The 16,738-nt window shown below is 45.6% G+C and overlaps 1 protein-coding gene across 2 annotated transcripts in view; it reads left to right on the top strand.

The window, feature by feature from the left end:
• LOC144774269 (uncharacterized) overlaps window positions 1-16,738 on the top strand; it is a 592,191-nt gene that overhangs the window by 161,072 nt on the left and 414,381 nt on the right. The window lies entirely within an intron of this gene.

The following is a 16,738-nucleotide window of genomic DNA, read 5'->3' on the forward strand; positions in this document are numbered from 1 at the left end:
TTAGGACCAATGAAACCCCAGTGGAAGTGCCAGGTGTCATGTTGATGCTGCGCTGCTTGTCATACCTTCCAAAACATCCTCCTTTCCCAAAGACGGTGATTAACTGTAGAAACCACTATCGGACCGCTTTCATGCAGCTGGGCTTTTCCACGACTGGGACCAGCCGTATTTAATCCAAAAAAACAAGAGTTTGCCACTTTTGGAAAATCCACACAAAGGTAGGTATTTCTTTCGTTTATTGAGGAAGTTGCAGCACAGTTTGCATAACAGCTTGCAGCAATATAGTCAATTTTCGCCGACGCGTTTCGTGCTCAGACGCACTTTTTCATAGGCAATGTTGTCCAAACAGCGCAAAGCAGCGTATGCACTCTTTTTGTAATCCTGATACCTGCCCCCTTGGGCGTTGGCTCCTCGCAGAGCCTGATGGTATCTGTAGTGCATATTAGTTTTTCTCCAGTGAGATGCAGTTGCGTTGTCAGTTTTAGGACCAATGAAACCCCAGTGGAAGTGCCAGGTGTCATGTTGATGCTGCGCTGCTTGTCATACCTTCCAAAACATCCTCCTTTCCCAAAGACGGTGATTAACTGTAGAAACCACCATCGGACCGCTTTCATGCAGCTGGGCTTTTCCACGACTGGGACCAGCCGTATTTAATCCAAAAAAACAAGAGTTTGCCACTTTTGGAAAAGCCACACAAAGGTAGGTATTTCTTTCGTTTATTGAGGAAGTTGCAGCACAGTTTGCATAACAGCTTGCAGCAATATAGTCAATTTTCGCCGACGCGTTTCGTGCTCAGACGCACTTTTTCATAGGCAATGTTGTCCAAACAGCGCAAAGCAGCGTATGCACTCTTTTTGTAATCCTGATACCTGCCCCCTTGGGCGTTGGCTCCTCGCAGAGCCTGATGGTATCTGTAGTGCATATTAGTTTTTCTCCAGTGAGATGCAGTTGCGTTGTCAGTTTTAGGACCAATGAAACCCCAGTGGAAGTGCCAGGTGTCATGTTGATGCTGCGCTGCTTGTCATACCTTCCAAAACATCCTCCTTTCCCAAAGACGGTGATTAACTGTAGAAACCACCATCGGACCGCTTTCATGCAGCTGGGCTTTTCCACGACTGGGACCAGCCGTATTTAATCCAAAAAAACAAGAGTTTGCCACTTTTGGAAAAGCCACACAAAGGTAGGTATTTCTTTCGTTTATTGAGGAAGTTGCAGCACAGTTTGCATAACAGCTTGCAGCAATATAGTCAATTTTCGCCAGCACGTTTCGTGCTCAGACGCACTTTTTCATAGGCAATGTTGTCCAAACAGCGCAAAGCAGCGTATGCACTCTTTTTGTAATCCTGATACCTGCCCCCTTGGGCGTTGGCTCCTCGCAGAGCCTGATGGTATCTGTAGTGCATATTAGTTTTTCTCCAGTGAGATGCAGTTGCGTTGTCAGTTTTAGGACCAATGAAACCCCAGTGGAAGTGCCAGGTGTCATGTTGATGCTGCGCTGCTTGTCATACCTTCCAAAACATCCTCCTTTCCCAAAGACGGTGATTAACTGTAGAAACCACTATCGGACCGCTTTCATGCAGCTGGGCTTTTCCACGACTGGGACCAGCCGTATTTAATCCAAAAAAACAAGAGTTTGCCACTTTTGGAAAATCCACACAAAGGTAGGTATTTCTTTCGTTTATTGAGGAAGTTGCAGCACAGTTTGCATAACAGCTTGCAGCAATATAGTCAATTTTCGCCGACGCGTTTCGTGCTCAGACGCACTTTTTCATAGGCAATGTTGTCCAAACAGCGCAAAGCAGCGTATGCACTCTTTTTGTAATCCTGATACCTGCCCCCTTGGGCGTTGGCTCCTCGCAGAGCCTGATGGTATCTGTAGTGCATATTAGTTTTTCTCCAGTGAGATGCAGTTGCGTTGTCAGTTTTAGGACCAATGAAACCCCAGTGGAAGTGCCAGGTGTCATGTTGATGCTGCGCTGCTTGTCATACCTTCCAAAACATCCTCCTTTCCCAAAGACGGTGATTAACTGTAGAAACCACTATCGGACCGCTTTCATGCAGCTGGGCTTTTCCACGATTGGGACCAGCCGTATTTAATCCAAAAAAACAAGAGTTTGCCACTTTTGGAAAAGCCACACAAAGGTAGGTATTTCTTTCGTTTATTGAGGAAGTTGCAGCACAGTTTGCATAACAGCTTGCAGCAATATAGTCAATTTTCGCCGACGCGTTTCGTGCTCAGACGCACTTTTTCATAGGCAATGTTGTCCAAACAGCGCAAAGCAGCGTATGCACTCTTTTTGTAATCCTGATACCTGCCCCCTTGGGCGTTGGCTCCTCGCAGAGCCTGATGGTATCTGTAGTGCATATTAGTTTTTCTCCAGTGAGATGCAGTTGCGTTGTCAGTTTTAGGACCAATGAAACCCCAGTGGAAGTGCCAGGTGTCATGTTGATGCTGCGCTGCTTGTCATACCTTCCAAAACATCCTCCTTTCCCAAAGACGGTGATTAACTGTAGAAACCACTATCGGACCGCTTTCATGCAGCTGGGCTTTTCCACGATTGGGACCAGCCGTATTTAATCCAAAAAAACAAGAGTTTGCCACTTTTGGAAAAGCCACACAAAGGTAGGTATTTCTTTCGTTTATTGAGGAAGTTGCAGCACAGTTTGCATAACAGCTTGCAGCAATATAGTCAATTTTCGCCGACGCGTTTCGTGCTCAGACGCACTTTTTCATAGGCAATGTTGTCCAAACAGCGCAAAGCAGCGTATGCACTCTTTTTGTAATCCTGATACCTGCCCCCTTGGGCGTTGGCTCCTCGCAGAGCCTGATGGTATCTGTAGTGCATATTAGTTTTTCTCCAGTGAGATGCAGTTGCGTTGTCAGTTTTAGGACCAATGAAACCCCAGTGGAAGTGCCAGGTGTCATGTTGATGCTGCGCTGCTTGTCATACCTTCCAAAACATCCTCCTTTCCCAAAGACGGTGATTAACTGTAGAAACCACTATCGGACCGCTTTTATGCAGCTGGGCTTTCCCACGACTGGGACCAGCCGTATTTAATCCAAAAAAACAAGAGTTTGCCACTTTTGGAAAAGCTACACAAAGGTAGGTATTTCTTTCGTTTATTGAGGAAGTTGCAGCACAGTTTGCATAACAGCTTGCAGCAATATAGTCAATTTTCGCCGACGCGTTTCGTGCTCAGACGCACTTTTTCATAGGCAATGTTGTCCAAACAGCGCAAAGCAGCGTATGCACTCTTTTTGTAATCCTGATACCTGCCCCCTTGGGCGTTGGCTCCTCGCAGAGCCTGATGGTATCTGTGGTGCATATTAGTTTTTCTCCAGTGAGATGCAGTTGCGTTGTCAGTTTTAGGACCAATGAAACCCCAGTGGAAGTGCCAGGTGTCATGTTGATGCTGCGCTGCTTGTCATACCTTCCAAAACATCCTCCTTTCCCAAAGACGGTGATTAACTGTAGAAACCACTATCGGACCGCTTTCATGCAGCTGGGCTTTTCCACGACTGGGACCAGCCGTATTTAATCCAAAAAAACAAGAGTTTGCCACTTTTGGAAAAGCCACACAAAGGTAGGTATTTCTTTCGTTTATTGAGGAAGTTGCAGCACAGTTTGCATAACAGCTTGCAGCAATATAGTCAATTTTTTCGCCGACGCGTTTCGTGCTCAGACGCACTTTTTCATAGGCAATGTTGTCCAAACAGCGCAAAGCAGCGTATGCACTCTTTTTGTAATCCTGATACCTGCCCCCTTGGGCGTTGGCTCCTCGCAGAGCCTGATGGTATCTGTAGTGCATATTAGTTTTTCTCCAGTGAGATGCAGTTGCGTTGTCAGTTTTAGGACCAATGAAACCCCAGTGGAAGTGCCAGGTGTCATGTTGATGCTGCGCTGCTTGTCATACCTTCCAAAACATCCTCCTTTCCCAAAGACGGTGATTAACTGTAGAAACCACCATCGGACCGCTTTCATGCAGCTGGGCTTTTCCACGACTGGGACCAGCCGTATTTAATCCAAAAAAACAAGAGTTTGCCACTTTTGGAAAAGCCACACAAAGGTAGGTATTTCTTTCGTTTATTGAGGAAGTTGCAGCACAGTTTGCATAACAGCTTGCAGCAATATAGTCAATTTTCGCCGACGCGTTTCGTGCTCAGACGCACTTTTTCATAGGCAATGTTGTCCAAACAGCGCAAAGCAGCGTATGCACTCTTTTTGTAATCCTGATACCTGCCCCCTTGGGCGTTGGCTCCTCGCAGAGCCTGATGGTATCTGTAGTGCATATTAGTTTTTCTCCAGTGAGATGCAGTTGCGTTGTCAGTTTTAGGACCAATGAAACCCCAGTGGAAGTGCCAGGTGTCATGTTGATGCTGCGCTGCTTGTCATACCTTCCAAAACATCCTCCTTTCCCAAAGACGGTGATTAACTGTAGAAACCACCATCGGACCGCTTTCATGCAGCTGGGCTTTTCCACGACTGGGACCAGCCGTATTTAATCCAAAAAAACAAGAGTTTGCCACTTTTGGAAAAGCCACACAAAGGTAGGTATTTCTTTCGTTTATTGAGGAAGTTGCAGCACAGTTTGCATAACAGCTTGCAGCAATATAGTCAATTTTCGCCAGCACGTTTCGTGCTCAGACGCACTTTTTCATAGGCAATGTTGTCCAAACAGCGCAAAGCAGCGTATGCACTCTTTTTGTAATCCTGATACCTGCCCCCTTGTGCGTTGGCTCCTCGCAGAGCCTGATGGTATCTGTAGTGCATATTAGTTTTTCTCCAGTGAGATGCAGTTGCGTTGTCAGTTTTAGGACCAATGAAACCCCAGTGGAAGTGCCAGGTGTCATGTTGATGCTGCGCTGCTTGTCATACCTTCCAAAACATCCTCCTTTCCCAAAGACGGTGATTAACTGTAGAAACCACTATCGGACCGCTTTCATGCAGCTGGGCTTTTCCACGACTGGGACCAGCCATATTTAATCCAAAAAAACAAGAGTTTGCCACTTTTGGAAAAGCCACACAAAGGTAGGTATTTCTTTCGTTTATTGAGGAAGTTGCAGCACAGTTTGCATAACAGCTTGCAGCAATATAGTCAATTTTCGCCGACGCGTTTCGTGCTCAGACGCACTTTTTCATAGGCAATGTTGTCCAAACAGCGCAAAGCAGCGTATGCACTCTTTTTGTAATCCTGATACCTGCCCCCTTGGGCGTTGGCTCCTCGCAGAGCCTGATGGTATCTGTAGTGCATATTAGTTTTTCTCCAGTGAGATGCAGTTGCGTTGTCAGTTTTAGGACCAATGAAACCCCAGTGGAAGTGCCAGGTGTCATGTTGATGCTGCGCTGCTTGTCATACCTTCCAAAACATCCTCCTTTCCCAAAGACGGTGATTAACTGTAGAAACCACTATCGGACCGCTTTCATGCAGCTGGGCTTTTCCACGACTGGGACCAGCCGTATTTAATCCAAAAAAACAAGAGTTTGCCACTTTTGGAAAAGCCACACAAAGGTAGGTATTTCTTTCGTTTATTGAGGAAGTTGCAGCACAGTTTGCATAACAGCTTGCAGCAATATAGTCAATTTTCGCCGACGCGTTTCGTGCTCAGACGCACTTTTTCATAGGCAATGTTGTCCAAACAGCGCAAAGCAGCGTATGCACTCTTTTTGTAATCCTGATACCTGCCCCCTTGGGCGTTGGCTCCTCGCAGAGCCTGATGGTATCTGTAGTGCATATTAGTTTTTCTCCAGTGAGATGCAGTTGCGTTGTCAGTTTTAGGACCAATGAAACCCCAGTGGAAGTGCCACGTGTCATGTTGATGCTGCGCTGCTTGTCATACCTTCCAAAACATCCTCCTTTCCCAAAGACGGTGATTAACTGTAGAAACCACTATCGGACCGCTTTCATGCAGCTGGGCTTTTCCACGACTGGGACCAGCCGTATTTAATCCAAAAAAACAAGAGTTTGCCACTTTTGGAAAAGCCACACAAAGGTAGGTATTTCTTTCGTTTATTGAGGAAGTTGCAGCACAGTTTGCATAACAGCTTGCAGCAATATAGTCAATTTTCGCCGACGCGTTTCGTGCTCAGACGCACTTTTTCATAGGCAATGTTGTCCAAACAGCGCAAAGCAGCGTATGCACTCTTTTTGTAATCCTGATACCTGCCCCCTTGGGCGTTGGCTCCTCGCAGAGCCTGATGGTATCTGTAGTGCATATTAGTTTTTCTCCAGTGAGATGCAGTTGCGTTGTCAGTTTTAGGACCAATGAAACCTCAGTGGAAGTGCCAGGTGTCATGTTGATGCTGCGCTGCTTGTCATACCTTCCAAAACATCCTCCTTTCCCAAAGACGGTGATTAACTGTAGAAACCACTATCGGACCGCTTTCATGCAGCTGGGCTTTTCCACGACTGGGACCAGCCGTATTTAATCCAAAAAAACAAGAGTTTGCCACTTTTGGAAAAGCCACACAAAGGTAGGTATTTCTTTCGTTTATTGAGGAAGTTGCAGCACAGTTTGCATAACAGCTTGCAGCAATATAGTCAATTTTCGCCGACGCGTTTCGTGCTCAGACGCACTTTTTCATAGGCAATGTTGTCCAAACAGCGCAAAGCAGCGTATGCACTCTTTTTGTAATCCTGATACCTGCCCCCTTGGGCGTTGGCTCCTCGCAGAGCCTGATGGTATCTGTAGTGCATATTAGTTTTTCTCCAGTGAGATGCAGTTGCGATGTCAGTTTTAGGACCAATGAAACCCCAGTGGAAGTGCCAGGTGTCATGTTGATGCTGCGCTGCTTGTCATACCTTCCAAAACATCCTCCTTTCCCAAAGACGGTGATTAACTGTAGAAACCACTATCGGACCACTTTCATGCAGCTGGGCTTTTCCACGACTGGGACCAGCCGTATTTAATCCAAAAAAACAAGAGTTTGCCACTTTTGGAAAAGCCACACAAAGGTAGGTATTTCTTTCGTTTATTGAGGAAGTTGCAGCACAGTTTGCATAACAGCTTGCAGCAATATAGTCAATTTTCGCCGACGCGTTTCGTGCTCAGACGCACTTTTTCATAGGCAATGTTGTCCAAACAGCGCAAAGCAGCGTATGCACTCTTTTTGTAATCCTGATACCTGCCCCCTTGGGCGTTGGCTCCTCGCAGAGCCTGATGGTATCTGTAGTGCATATTAGTTTTTCTCCAGTGAGATGCAGTTGCCTTGTCAGTTTTAGGACCAATGAAACCCCAGTGGAAGTGCCAGGTGTCATGTTGATGCTGCGCTGCTTGTCATACCTTCCAAAACATCCTCCTTTCCCAAAGACGGTGATTAACTGTAGAAACCACCATCGGACCGCTTTCATGCAGCTGGGCTTTTCCACGACTGGGACCAGCCGTATTTAATCCAAAAAAACAAGAGTTTGCCACTTTTGGAAAAGCCACACAAAGGTAGGTATTTCTTTCGTTTATTGAGGAAGTTGCAGCACAGTTTGCATAACAGCTTGCAGCAATATAGTCAATTTTCGCCGACGCGTTTCGTGCTCAGACGCACTTTTTCATAGGCAATGTTGTCCAAACAGCGCAAAGCAGCGTATGCACTCTTTTTGTAATCCTGATACCTGCCCCCTTGGGCGTTGGCTCCTCGCAGAGCCTGATGGTATCTGTAGTGCATATTAGTTTTTCTCCAGTGAGATGCAGTTGCGTTGTCAGTTTTAGGACCAATGAAACCCCAGTGGAAGTGCCAGGTGTCATGTTGATGCTGCGCTGCTTGTCATACCTTCCAAAACATCCTCCTTTCCCAAAGACGGTGATTAACTGTAGAAACCACCATCGGACCGCTTTCATGCAGCTGGGCTTTTCCACGACTGGGACCAGCCGTATTTAATCCAAAAAAACAAGAGTTTGCCACTTTTGGAAAAGCCACACAACGGTAGGTATTTCTTTCGTTTATTGAGGAAGTTGCAGCACAGTTTGCATAACAGCTTGCAGCAATATAGTCAATTTTCGCCAGCACGTTTCGTGCTCAGACGCACTTTTTCATAGGCAATGTTGTCCAAACAGCGCAAAGCAGCGTATGCACTCTTTTTGTAATCCTGATACCTGCCCCCTTGGGCGTTGGCTCCTCGCAGAGCCTGATGGTATCTGTAGTGCATATTAGTTTTTCTCCAGTGAGATGCAGTTGCGTTGTCAGTTTTAGGACCAATGAAACCCCAGTGGAAGTGCCAGGTGTCATGTTGATGCTGCGCTGCTTGTCATACCTTCCAAAACATCCTCCTTTCCCAAAGACGGTGATTAACTGTAGAAACCACTATCGGACCGCTTTCATGCAGCTGGGCTTTTCCACGACTGGGACCAGCCGTATTTAATCCAAAAAAACAAGAGTTTGCCACTTTTGGAAAATCCACACAAAGGTAGGTATTTCTTTCGTTTATTGAGGAAGTTGCAGCACAGTTTGCATAACAGCTTGCAGCAATATAGTCAATTTTCGCCGACGCGTTTCGTGCTCAGACGCACTTTTTCATAGGCAATGTTGTCCAAACAGCGCAAAGCAGCGTATGCACTCTTTTTGTAATCCTGATACCTGCCCCCTTGGGCGTTGGCTCCTCGCAGAGCCTGATGGTATCTGTAGTGCATATTAGTTTTTCTCCAGTGAGATGCAGTTGCGTTGTCAGTTTTAGGACCAATGAAACCCCAGTGGAAGTGCCAGGTGTCATGTTGATGCTGCGCTGCTTGTCATACCTTCCAAAACATCCTCCTTTCCCAAAGACGGTGATTAACTGTAGAAACCACTATCGGACCGCTTTCATGCAGCTGGGCTTTTCCACGACTGGGACCAGCCGTATTTAATCCAAAAAAACAAGAGTTTGCCACTTTTGGAAAAGCCACACAAAGGTAGGTATTTCTTTCGTTTATTGAGGAAGTTGCAGCACAGTTTGCATAACAGCTTGCAGCAATATAGTCAATTTTCGCCGACGCGTTTCGTGCTCAGACGCACTTTTTCATAGGCAATGTTGTCCAAACAGCGCAAAGCAGCGTATGCACTCTTTTTGTAATCCTGATACCTGCCCCCTTGGGCGTTGGCTCCTCGCAGAGCCTGATGGTATCTGTAGTGCATATTAGTTTTTCTCCAGTGAGATGCAGTTGCGTTGTCAGTTTTAGGACCAATGAAACCCCAGTGGAAGTGCCAGGTGTCATGTTGATGCTGCGCTGCTTGTCATACCTTCCAAAACATCCTCCTTTCCCAAAGACGGTGATTAACTGTAGAAACCACTATCGGACCGCTTTCATGCAGCTGGGCTTTTCCACGACTGGGACCAGCCGTATTTAATCCAAAAAAACAAGATATATATATAAGTAATCGGACTCCTCACAGGTTGGAAAGGAGAAGAGGCCACAAAAGGGAAGTAAGCAGGAGCCGTTTAATGGTGGACAGCATGGCAAAATGCATTTCGGCGAATAGCCTTCTTCAGTTGCTGTTGCTGTCACGTGAACACCCCACCTGCACCTTTGAAGTGTCCAATACCACCCTCATTGGAAGGTGAGTATGTTCCCGCCCCCAAGTCACATGTTGATTACACCATGGTGGCACAAATGAGACTTCAACTCCCAGAAAGCAATATTTCTGGCGAGCATAACATGGGGACGGCAAATGAAATCAGGGACAAAGATGCAGTGATGAAAAGAGGTTTTGCACGCCAAATGAAAGTCACACATACTCCTTCCAGTCCCCAACAGTTCAAACCTCGAGTGAATTGTCGCCAGGAAATAAGCCAGGTGTAGAGCCAAGAAATGCAGTGAATTTGACTCCTCGTTCGGTAACGAGCTGCCGCTGGCAGGGGCTGAGGCGAACAAAACGCTTGAGGCGGGCAGGAAATGATCCGGGAAACGGAGAAACAAACATGCCTTTACAGCTGGTGCCAGCACGTTCCTGCCGCTTGTAGAACCGGAGCCTCCAGCGCACCTCTGGCATGTGCGCGAAATAGATAAGTAATCGGACTCCTCACAGGTTGGAAAGGAGAAGAGGCCACAAAAGGGAAGTAAGCAGGAGCCGTTTAATGGTGGACAGCATGGCAAAATGCATTTCGGCGAATAGCCTTCTTCAGTTGCTGTTGCTGTCACGTGAACACCCCACCTGCACCTTTGAAGTGTCCAATACCAACTTCATTGGAAGGTGAGTATGTTCCCGCCCCCAAGTCACATGTTGATTACACCATGGTGGCACAAATGAGACTTCAACTCCCAGAAAGCAATATTTCTGGCGAGCATAACATGGGGACGGCAAATGAAATCAGGGACAAAGATGCAGTGATGAAAAGAGGTTTTGCACGCCAAATGAAAGTCACACATACTCCTTCCAGTCCCCAACAGTTCAAACCTCGAGTGAATTGTCGCCAGGAAACAAGCCAGGTGTAGAGCCAAGAAATGCAGTGAATTTGACTCCTCGTTCGGTAACGAGCTGCCGCTGGCAGGGGCTGAGGCGAACAAAACGCTTGAGGCGGGCAGGAAAAGATCCGGGAAACGGAGAAACAAACATGCCTATATATATATATATATATATATTCACTGAAAAAACTATAAGTTTCAGGCCTGATATAGTTAGGAATTAGCATTTAAAAAACCTTAGAAATTCACTGAAAAAACTATAGGTTTTATGGTTGTTATAGTTAGCTGGACATTTCACTCATACAAAACCATTGAAATTCCTCCGATATATTACTAACTATATCCCGCGCACCCGCAATCCACTGCTGATGATGTCACTTATTACATCATTCATGACATGGTCAGTGACATCACTGATGACATCTCAAATGACATCACTGATGACATCATCCAGTAAATGTGGTTTGCTTCGTTATTTAAATATGTATTATATTTCTAGCAATTTGCATTGAAGAATGAGTGGATATATAAATATAAATATTTGGATGGAGGATTTAGTAGCAGTGTAATTGACTGTTTCCTTGACTAATTTATAGAGTCTCACTAAATATAGTGGATAGTGACTAAACTGTGTGAATATCTGTATCACTTTGGCAGTTGTTGTGTAAACTGGTTCTCCAGTTGGTTACTAGCTATGTGAATGTCTATATTAGTTACTGATTAGTTAACTGAGTATTTGTATGGGAGAGTGAATGTGTGTGTGGTTCGGTGGGGGGTGTGCTACTGCCCAAAGATGTGTGAATAGTTGATTCAGTAGGTATATGAAGTTAAACCTACATTTGTTTGGCTGAGGGAATATCTTTATGGGTGTTGTGATGAGCAAATATATTTCTCAATGGTACATGTCCAACAAACTAGAAAAATAAAAGGCAGTGTATGTGTCAGTTGATGTATATAAATAAGTATACATAAGACTCAATGATTGTATGATTGACTGTATGGATAACTGTATACTTGTAATAGTGATTTTATAATACACTAAGTATGAGTTACTATCTAAATGAATAGATGAAGTGGTGTTTGTATAAGTGTGTAGATAAGTGAGTATGTAAGTATGATCCATTGTTTGCATAAGTGAGTAGGATGACTTCATAAGTGAATAGGATGTGTGCTGGTGTGTAATGTCGATATAGGTGTATAAGTACTTTTGATAGTGTTCTATTATTTATTGACAGCATGTATGAGTGAATCTACAGGTAAGTGATTAGATGTGTGTATACATCAAGGAATCACTGAGTGGGTTTTTAGATACTTGTATTGCTGTGTCAATGGATTCAAATATGATACTCTGTATTTTACAATGAGTGATGAAAGATTTTACCAGTGTATGAAGAGGTGCATGTGATTGTCGCGTGGAAGATGTCATCAGTGATGTCATCAGTGATGTCATTTGAGATGTCATCCGTGATGTCACTGACCATGTCATGAATGATGTAATATGTGACATCATCAGCAGTGGATTGCGGGTGCGCGAGATATAGTTAGTACAACTAAATATAACGAAGGAATTTCAATGGTTTTGTATGAGTGAAATGTCAAGCTAACTATAACACCCCTAAAACCTATAGTTTTTTCAGTGAATTTCTAAGGTTTTTTAAATGCTAATTCCTAACTATATCAGGCCTGGAACCTATGGTTTTTTCAGTGAATTTCAAAGGTTTTTTAAATGCTAATCCCTAACTATATCAGGCCTGAAACCTATGTTTTTTTCAGTGAATTTCGAAGGTTTTGTAAATGACAATTTTTAAATGTATTAGCTGTAAAAAAAAATTATACTGATTTACTACATTTTTTAAACTATTTATTTTTAGATATTTTATTTTTTAAATTACATTACATATTTTTAATATGAATTGAAAAAAAATGGTTTTAACATTTTTGGAAATTGTAATATTTGTTTATTTTAATTTAATATATTTTTTAATTTATATATATTTCATATCGCAGGCAATGATATCCTACGGAAGGAAATTCAAGTTACTGTAACTACGAATAGAATTACTACTATCAGGATCAGTAGTGGGCTGAAAGATGCAGCACTGAGGTCTCTCCTGATAACAGGTGAGTAAATCAGAATTTGTAGTTCGGCTGATTTTAGAGGAACTTTTTAAAGTTCCAAAACTCAACACTTACAAAAATTTCCAACTGAAACCAGTCAATGTTAGCCTATGGAAGGAAATTCAAGTTACTGTAACTACGAATAGAATTACTTTTCAGGATCAGTAGTGGGCTGAAAGATACAACACTGAGGTCTCTCCTGATAACAGGTGAGTAAATCAGAATTCGCAGCTCGGCTGATTTTAGAGGAATTTTTTAAAGTTCCAAAACTCCACACTTAGAAAAATTTCCAAGTGAAACGAGTCAATGTTAGCCTATGGAAGGAAATTCAAGTTACTGTAAGTATGGTTACATTTACTTTTCAGGGTCCGTACTGGGCTCATAGATGCAGCACTGACGTCTCTCGTGATAATAGGTGAGTAAATCGGAATCCGTAGTTCAACGGATTTTAGAGGAATATTTCGCTCAATAGTGAAGGAAGGGGGTGGGGCGTGAGGTGACATGTGTGCAAACACGCCCTGTGGCGCGTTTTAGGTTGTGGAATTAATTCCTCTTCAATCCTGAGGTCACCTGTGAGCCAACTAGCCCACGAGGTACCTCCAGTATGCGCTAGGGAGCTGCGTTGCAGAGAGGCGTGCAGAGGGCACGGCCCCTTTTTACAACACTCTGCAATGCAGCTCGGTGGCGCTTACTAGAGGTATCTGTTGGACTAGTTGGCCCCTAGGGGACCTCTGGATTGAAGAGGAATCAATTCCCCAACTTAAAACGCACCACAGGGCATGTTTGCACACATAACACCTCAAGCCCAGCCCTCTACCTTCACCACTGTGCAAACACGCCCCGTAGCACGTTCTAAATTGGGGGATTAAGTCTCCTTGCATACTGAAGGTCCCTGGGGACCAACTAGCCCACCAGGAACCTCCAGAATGCGCCAGGGGGCTGCGTTGCAGAGAGGTGTAAAAAGGGGCGTGGCCAGAGAACACCTCTCCGCAACGCAGTCCCCTGGCACATACTGGAGGTTCCTGGTGGGCTAGTTGACCCCCCAGGGACCCCCTGTATGCAAGGGGGCTGCGTTGCAGAGAGGTGTAAAAAGGGGCGGGCCTCAGAACACCTCTCCTATGCCCCCTTACGGCCCCGCAGACCCCATCCCCTGGGGCCTGCCATTTTTTATTAATTTTTTTCAATGGTGGAGGGGGGCCATGTGGCCCCCCTCCTGGACAACTTAGGGCCCTGGAGACCTTATCCCCCGAGGCCTGCCCTCTCCGTTGGGGACAGAGGGGGTCCCCAAGCCCAAAACGGTCCCTGCCGGCTCCCCGCATCCTGCAGCAGCCGACATTGCTTTTCTACTTTGGGAGCAGCTAACATGTTGCTCCCCTTGCAGAAAAGCAATACGCTTTGATTTTTGAAAGAGAGAGCAGGTTTCCTGCTCTCTCTTTCAAAAATCAAAGCAGTTTGCTATGTCAGGGCGGGAGCCGTGAGGCTCCCGCCCTACGATAGCAAACAGCAGTGTCCCGGGGGTAGGCACCCCGGGACACTGCGGGAGGCCCTGGGAGGTGGCGGTCCCCAGGGCCATCGAGGGCTCCAGGAGGGGGACCGCACAGCCCCCCTCCCACCTGTTAAAAGCCCCGGGGGGTGGTGGTCCCCGGGGCTGGGGGGTCCGTCACAGACCCCCAATTTAAATATTAGTGCCCCGGGGACGTGGCGGATCCCGGGGCATGTGGGGGGGTTTGAGCCCCCCCACAGATTTAAAAAACAAAAAACAAAAATGGAAAATGAAGCCACGTGGGGTGGCAGTTGCCGGTGCTGCAGGGGGCCATGAGCCCCCCCCGCATACCTAATAATAAAGGCCCGTGGGTGGCGGTCCCCGGGGCTAGAGGGGCCTTAGAGGCCACCCACCATACGTATTGAAGCCCCGGGGGTGGCGGTCCCCGGGGCTGCGGGGGCCCTCCACGCTATCATTCTTACTTTGCCCCAGGGGGTGGCGGTCCCTGGGGCAGTGTGGGAGGGATTGGCGCCCACCACACTTTTTCCATAAAGCCCCCGGAATTTGCTCCCCCCGGGGGCTAATTATATCAAAAAAATCAGACCGGGTTTTTTTTTTCATGGGGTACGTGTACCCACGCGTATCCCATGATTTTTAAAATTTGGGGGCCTTGGGGGTCCTTGTGGGACCCCCTGAGCAGGCCTAGGGAGTCAGGGTGCTTCTACCCTGCCCCCTTTGCATGTTTTTCGCGTTTCTTTTGCTGAACAGAGGTACAAGATGGCTGCCAACACTTCCTGGTTTGATGTGTTGAGAGCCAATTAGCATAAAGCTCGTGCTCGGGAAGGTACGGAGTACACTACAGAGTACAGTACAGAGTACGATACTTCATCTATAGATATATCTATGGTTTTACTTTTGATTTTCTCAGGAACTACTGAACGGATTTACACCATTTAACAAAAAGCGTGATCTGCGAACCGAACTCTACCTTTTTGCCAAATTTAGTGTAATTCCGTTCAGCAGTTCGGGCTGTAGCCCTGGCTAAAGGCCCCTTTTTTTCTCAGCCCCCGCATCATGAATCACCCTCAAACTTCCAGGGAAGGAGCGGAGCGGAGCAGGCCATTTTCTTGGAGAATTTCGCGAAGATTCGTCTACGGGTGCCAAAGTCATCCAAATAGAATGTTGCGGATATCCTATGGAAACTAGGTCCTAACTATATCTACCTACTTGCTACCGCCATGATGGAGGTGGCGTACGAGTAGTGGGGACCCGCGACTACCGCTTGGGCACAAACTGCTGGGGTTAGTAACCGAGCGCCGGAGCGTCAAGCACAAGAACTTTGGCATTTTTGCCAAATACGCGCTGAAGGGACGCCGCGCTTACAATCCAGAATCAGGCAAGCGCAACCAAGCGCGATCGAAAGCTCTGAACCCGGAAGAAGCGTCTTTGGAAGGGTGAAACAATTAAAGGGGCAGTACAGCATTTTGTGATTCTAAACAATGCGAAAGCGTTAAAAGGGAGCAACAGGTACACAGGTGACTCTGTCAAGTCTGAGGAGCAGACGACGGATAATCTGACAAAAAGCAATATTACACACCAAGCAGAGAACGCGCAATAATAAGAATAACACAACCTTGTTCACATAGATGGCAGATAAGTCCAGGAACCGCCAAATAAGGGCGAGTAAGCTACTCAATGATGATAACACCCCCACAACCAACACAAGTACAAGAGGAACTGCCGGGGGGAAGGAAAAAGATAATAGAACTGTTTTGAACATTCTGAGGGAACTACAGCAAAATAAAATCCTTGATATCAATAAATGGTGGGAAAAGACAACACTGGAGAAATACATTGAGTTTAAAAGAGTCCCCCGAGGGCTCCGAATACTCATTATGCCCACCTTGAACGACTTGGACCCAGATTTGATCAAACTGTGGCAAACTGACACTAATGAATGTTCCTTCAAACTCATGAGGACACTAATCATACATGCTGAAAGAAAATTGGAGAAGATTACAAGCGTAATTGAAGCACTGGAACAAGAATTAGCCAATATCCCTCCATCAGAAGAAAAGAAAGAGTTAATTGAGAACATGGAGAAGAAAGTATCCAAACACGAAACGGAAGTGCAAAAACGCAAAGCAAATAAATTCACAAGAGATAGGCTGGATAACGCCAATGGGCGTATCTACACATTCGCTCGTAAATACAACACATTAAGAAGTCGAGTCGTGATGGATAAATGTGCAGGAACAGAACACATGGATGTAGTTGACAGCTCAGAAATCAGCTCAACTGACGAGGAAGCAACAGCAACTTCACTGGATTTTCGCGGGGAGATGCAATTAGCCCAGATGATAACGCGACAAAGAGGGAGAGGCAGAGCAAATACGTGGGGGAGAGAACCGTCAAAACCTCAATTAAACTCACAACCAGAAGGGGCAGAAGGAGGAGTAAAGTCAAAGAGAGGCAGAGGAAAACAAAAGTAATCCTAAAGAAAAGGACAACAAATACTGATAATTTAGTCATCAATGTATCAAGTAAGAAAATATCTAAGACACATTTGAAATTACTGAATAGGGGATTATCTTACTGCCCAAACAAGGATGTCCCGAATGCACGCGTTGACCTATACAAATTTTGACGAAAAGTCAAATTGAAGAAATACTTCTTTGAGAAAAAAACGCGGAGGTATGAATGTCAAGTGGAAGATAGAAATTTGTCCTCTATTGCTCAAAAGGATTTACCAGAAATGAGGGCATTGA

Source organism: Lissotriton helveticus, chromosome 1_1 (assembly GCF_964261635.1).
Source record: "Lissotriton helveticus chromosome 1_1, aLisHel1.1, whole genome shotgun sequence".
NCBI classification, from domain to species: Eukaryota; Metazoa; Chordata; class Amphibia; order Caudata; family Salamandridae; genus Lissotriton; species Lissotriton helveticus.